The sequence below is a fragment of the Rhinopithecus roxellana genome, chromosome 6 (genome assembly GCF_007565055.1).
Source record: "Rhinopithecus roxellana isolate Shanxi Qingling chromosome 6, ASM756505v1, whole genome shotgun sequence".
NCBI classification, from domain to species: Eukaryota; Metazoa; Chordata; class Mammalia; order Primates; family Cercopithecidae; genus Rhinopithecus; species Rhinopithecus roxellana.
The window spans coordinates 98,161,008-98,167,238 of NC_044554.1; positions in this window are offsets into that span (position 1 = coordinate 98,161,008).

Genomic DNA, 6,231 nt, shown 5'->3' on the forward strand with positions numbered 1-6,231 from the left:
CCTCGCCCGGCTAATTATTTTTGTATTTTTAGTAGAGACGGGGTTTCACCGTGTTAGCCAGGATGGTCTCGATCTCCTGACCTCGTGATTCACCTGCCTCAGCCTCCCAAAGTGTTGGGATTACCGGCGTGAGCCACCGCGCCCAACTACCCCTTTTTTATTTTGAGATAGAGTCTTACTCTGTCACCCAGGCTGGAATGCAGAGGTGTGATCACAGCTCACAGCAGCCTCCATCTCCCCAAGCTCAAGTGATTCTCCCACCTCACCCTCCCAAGTAGCTGAGACCACAGGCATGCACCATCACACCTGGCTACTTTGTTTTTATATTTATTTATTTATTTATCTATTTATTTAGAGACAGAGTTTCGCTGTGTTACCCAGGCGTGTTACTCACGATTTCAGCTCACTGCAGCCTCCGCCTCCTCTGGCTCAAACAATCCTCTTACCTCAGTCTTCTGAATAGCTGGGACTACAGGCATGTGCCACCACACCCAGCTACTTTCTGTATTTTTAGCAGAGATGGGGTTTCACCATGTTGGCCAGGCTGGTCTTGAACTCCTGACCTCAGGTGATCCACCCACCTCAGCCTCCCAAAATGCTGGGATTACAAGCGTGAGCCGCCATGCTTGGCTGTAAGTTTTAATGAGGTCATAAGGGTGGGACTCTTATCCAATATGACAGGTGTCCTTATAAGAAAGAAGCCAGGCATGGGTGACTCATGCCTGTAATCCCAGCACTCCCAGGCGGGAGTATTGCTTCAGCCCAGAAGTTCAAGACCAGCCTGGTCAACATAGTGAGATCCCATCTCTACAAAAAAATAAAAATCAGCCAGACATGGTGGCGTGTGCCTGTAGTCCTAGCTACTCAAGAGGCTGAAGCAGCAGGCTCCCTTGAGCCCAAGAGTTTGAAACCAGTCTGGGCATTGTAGTGAGACCCTATCTCTACATAAAATACAAAAATTAGCTGGGCGTGCTGGCACATGCCTGTAGTGCCAGCTACTTGGGAGGCCAAGGCAGGAGGATTGCTGGAGCCCAGGAGTTCAAGGCTGCAGTGAGCTGTGGTCACACCACTGCACTCCAGCCTGAGCAACAGAGCAAGACTGCTATCTCAAATAAATAAATAAATAAAATAAAATAAAATAAAATAAAATAAATAAATAAATGCAACAGGGAGACAGTAAAGAGGTTTTTGTTTTGTTTCTGTTTTTAAGATGGAGTCTTGCCCTGTCACCTAGGCTAGAGTGCAATGGCGCGATCTTGGATCACTGTAACCTCTGCCTACCGGGTTTAAGCAATTCTCCTATCTCAGCCTCCCCAAGTAGCTGCGACTATAGGCGCCTACCACCACGCCCAGCTAATTTTTGTATTTTTAGTAGAGACAGGGTTTCACCATGTTGGCCAGGTGGGTCTGGAACTCCTGACCTCAACTGATCCGCCTGCCTCAGCCTCCCAAAGTGCTGGGATTACAGGTGTGAACCACTGGGCCCGGCTAACAGTAAGGAGTTTTAGGCAGGGGAGTCATACGATGAGAGGACTCATTGATAAAGATGAGTCTGGCTGCTGTAAGGACACAATACTAGAGAGGCACAGAGGGATGTGGAGGCCTAGCGTGAAGCCTTCTTTGGAGAAGCCTCCGTAACCCTTCAGCACAGGGTTCTGGGATGTATTTATGTAGCAATGTTTGCTGAGTTCTTTTTTTTTTGAGATGGAGTCTCACTCTATCGCCCAGGTTGGGGTGCAGGTCGGCTCACTGCAACCTCCACCTCCTGGGTTCAAGCAATTCTCCTACCTCAGCCTCCCGTGTAGCTGGGACTACAGGTACCCGCCACCACATCCAGCTAATTTTTGTATTTTTAGTAGAGACGTGGTTTCACCATGTTGACCAGACTGGTCTCAAACTGCTGACCTCCAGTGATCCACCCATCTCAGCCTCCCACAGTGCTAGGATTACAGGCATGAGTCACCACATGCAGTCAAATGTTTGCTGAATTCTTATAGCCCCAGCATTGTCCAAGACTCTGGAAACACTGTGGTGGACAGGACACCATCCCTGTCCTTAAGAAAGATGAGTATAGAATTTGAGCGTAAGTGGAGAAAGAAGAAAGAGAGAAAGAGAAGGAGAGGAAGGAAGGAAGGGAAGGGAAGGGAAAGGAAGGAAAGGAAGGAAGGAAGGGAAGGGAAGGGAAAGGAAGGGAAAGGAAGGAAGGAAAAGAGAGAGAGAGAAAAAAAAAAAGAAAAGAAAAGAAGACAGACCTGGTGCAGTTCCTCACACCTGTAATCCCAGCACTTTGAGAGGTTGAGGTATGCAGATCACTTGACGTCAGGAGTTTGAGACCAGGCTGGCCAACACGGTGAAACTGGAGCCGAGATTGCGCCACTGCCCTCCGGCGAGGGCAACAGAGAGAGACTCCGTCTCAAAAAAAAAAAAAAAAGGAAAGAAAGAAAGAAAAAGAAAAAGAAGAAGACGGCCGGGCGCGGTGGCTCAAGCCTGTAATCCCAGCGCTTTGGGAGGCCGAGACGGGCGGATCACGAGGTCAGAAGATCGAGACCATCCTGGCTAACATGGTGAAACCCCGTCTCTACTAAAAAATACAAAAAACTAGCCGGGTGAGGTGGCGGGCGCCTGTAGTCCCAGCTACTCGGGAGGCTGAGGCAGGAGAATGGCGTAAACCCGGGAGGCGGAGCTTGCAGTGAGCTGAGATCCGGCCACTGCACTCCAGCCCGGGCGACAGAGCGAGACTCCGTCTCAAAAAAAAAAAAAAAAAAAAAAAAAAAAGAAAAAGAAGAAGACAAAAAAGGAAAAAAATAAAAGAGAGAGAAGTAAGGTGAGTGGATGTAAAGAAACTCCCCTGTCTGCTGTCCCAGTGAGACCTAAACATGGGGAGTCAGAGAGGGGAGTCAGAGGAGGCACAGTGTGTTAGGAGGGGCTCCCCAGCCCTGGAAAGCTCTTCCTGGAGGAAACAGCATCCTGGCTTGTGTGCAACAGAGACTGTGCAGAATCAGGAAAATAAAAACATGTCTCGGCCGGGCGCCGTGGCTCACACCTGTAATCCCAGCACTTTGGGAGGCTGAGGCAGGAGGATTGCTTGAGCCCAGGAGTTCAAGACCAGCCTGGGCAACATAATGGGACCCTGTCTCTACAAAATCTTAAAAATCAGCTAGGCATGGTGGCACGTGTCTGTAGTCCCAGCTACTTGGGGAGGCTGAGGTGGGAGGATTGCTTGAGGCCAGGAGGTTGAGGCTGCAGTGAGACATGATCACACCACTGCACTCCAGCCTGGGTGACAGAGTGAGACCCTGTCTCAAACAAACAACTAAAAAACCGTGTCTCCTGGAGTTGGAAGAAAAACAAACTTTTGTTTGTTTGTTACCAGTTAATCCATTTACCCTGAAAGCTGTTCTAGGGGAGTAGTTCGTTCATTCGTCCGTTCGCTCTTCCTTCTTTCCTTCTTTCCTTCCTTCTTACTTTCTTGCTTTCTTCTTTTTTCTTTCTCTCTTGCTTTATTCTTTCCTTGTCTTTTCTTTCTCTTTCTTTTTTTTTCTTTCTTGCTCTCTTGCTTTCTTCTTTCTTTCTGTTTCTTTTCTTTTCTTTTTTTTTTTTTGAAACAGGGTCTCCCTCTGTACCCCAGGCTGAAATGCAGTGGTGCAATCCCAGCTCACTGCAGCCTCCAGCTCCTCGGTTCAAGCGATTCTCCTGCCTCAGCCTCCCAAGCAGCTGGGACTATAGGCATGCACTACCATACCTGGCTAAGTTTTGTAATTTTAGTAGAGACAGGGTTTCACCATGTTGCCCAGGCTGATCTTGAACTCCTGACCTCAAGTGATCCACCTACCTTAGCCCCTAAAAGTGCTGGGATTACAGGCACGAGCCACCACACCCGGCCGAGGGAGGTTTTCTTATCCCCTTTTACAGTCTAGAAAACCGTGGTTCAGAGAGGGAAGGTGGTTTGTTCGCGGCCACAGAACTCATGGATAGCAGAACCAAGACTCAGAGTCGGGTCTGTGTCATGCCTGTGCCTTGTCCTGCCTCTGAGAGTCTCAGAGTCCTACCCCCACAACCCTTATGCTGAGAATGAACCTTCAGGGTGACTTCCCCCAGACTTTGTCCCGAAGCTAAAACTACTCTGTAGTTAACGGACGATATCAGAGCCAAGGGCAAATAGCAGCTAGATAGATAAAGGGAGGCATCTGCAGGTTAGCAAAAGTCAGCAAATTCCCTTCCAACTTTCAATCAGCCAATATAAAAAGGGAAATGCAGCCCATCCCACCAGCTTCCAGAACATAACAACAAACTGCCGCTTGCCTGGGAGAAGCGCAGCTCTTCCCCATTCTGAGTCTTGAGAGAAGTTTCCCCAAGCAAGATTGTGACCGGGCCATGACCCATTGCAAGAACTGAATGTTCCTTTGGGTTTGCGATTATTCAGAAGTTAGAAGGCTGGGGAGAGAGACTTCCAGGAAATGCCTTTTCAGAGGCTGGAAAGCTGTATCTGCAAAGTGGTTATTTCCCTTGGCAAAAAAGAAGCAGCAGGCTGGCCGGGCACGGTGGTCCACTCCTGTAATCCCAGCATTTTGGGAGGCCGAGGTGAGCAGATCACCTGAGGTCGGGAGTTCATAGACAAACCTGACCAACATGGAGAAGCCCCGTCTCTACTAAAAATACAAAATTAGCCGGGTGTAGTGACGTACAACTGTAATCTCAGCTACTTGGGAGGCCGAGGCATGAGAATTGCTTGAACCCAGGAGGAGAAGGTTGCAGTGAGCCGAGATTGCGCCACTGCACTCCAATCTGGGCAACAGAGTGAGACTCCATCTCAAAAAAAAAAAAAAAAAAAAGGGTGGCAAAAGGTGGAAGATGGGATTAGTAGGAGCCGCGGGAGGAGGGGGCCTGGGGTCCTCTTGCTGGTCTGCTTGGGGTTGAGCGTTCGGGGAATATTAGTCTCCCCTACTCAGGTATGGTCAGTAACAGAATAATTTCCTCTAAATCTTGCCTGTGTCCCAGGCAGAATAAGTGACGGGAAGACCCAAATGAACACCTTTCTTTTGTTGAGACAGGATCTTGATCTGTTGTCCGGGTTGGAGTGCAGTGATGCAATCACAGCTCACTGCAGCCTCCAACTCCTGGACTCCAGAGACTGATCCTCCTGCCTCAGCCTCCTGAGTAGCTGGGACCACGGGCACATATCACTATGTCCTGCTAATTTTTTTTAATTTTTTTTTTATTTTCTAGGCATGGAGTCTCCCTAAGTTTTCCAGGCTAGTCACAAACTCCTGGGTTCAAAGCAGCTTCCCACCTTGTCCTCCCAAAGTGCTAGGATAACAGGCATGAGCCTCACACAGGGCCACGTACAGCTTTCTAAGAAGGAAACTTCTGGCCGAGCACGCCTGTATTTCTAGCACTTTGGGAGGCCAAGTTGGGCAGATTGCCCAAGCTCAAGAGTTTGAGACTAGCCTGGGCAACACCGTGAAAACCCATCTCTACTAAAATACAAAAAATTCGCTGGGCCTTATGGCATGTGCCTGTAATCCCAGCTACTGGTAAGGCTGAGGCATGGGAATTGCTTGAACCCAGGAGGCAGAGGTTGCAGTGAGCCGAGATCGTGCCACTGCACTCCAGCCTGGGCAACAGAAGGAGACTTGGTCTCAAAAAAAAAAAAAAAAAAAAAAAAAAACAGTCCAGGCGTGGTGGCTCACGCCTGTAATCTCAGCAATCTCAGCAATTTGGGAGGCCAAGGTGGGCAGATCACGAGATCAGGAGATCGAGACCATCCTGGCTAACATAGTGAAACCCTGTCTCTGCTAAAAATACAAAAAAAAATTAGCCGAGTGTGGTGGCAGGCTCCTGTAGTCCCGGCTACTCAGGAGGCTGAGGCAGGAGAATCACTTGAATCCGGGAGGTGGAGGTTGCACTGAGCTGAGTTCGCACCACTGCATTCCAGCCTGGGCGACAGAGTGAGACTCTGTCTCAAAAAAAAAAAAAAGAAAAGAAAAGGAAACTTCCATATGTTCTTTTGTTTTCTTAGAGATAGGCTCGCTTTTATGTTTGTTTTTTCTGAGACAGAGTCTCACACTGTCGCCCAGGCTGGAGTGCAGTGGTGCCATCTCGGCTCACTGCAACCTCTGCCTCCAAGGTTCAGACGATTCTCTTGCCTCAGCCTCCCGAGTAGCTGGGACTACAGGAATGTGCCACTACTTGTGGCTAATTTTTGCATTTTTAGTAGAGACAGAATTTTGC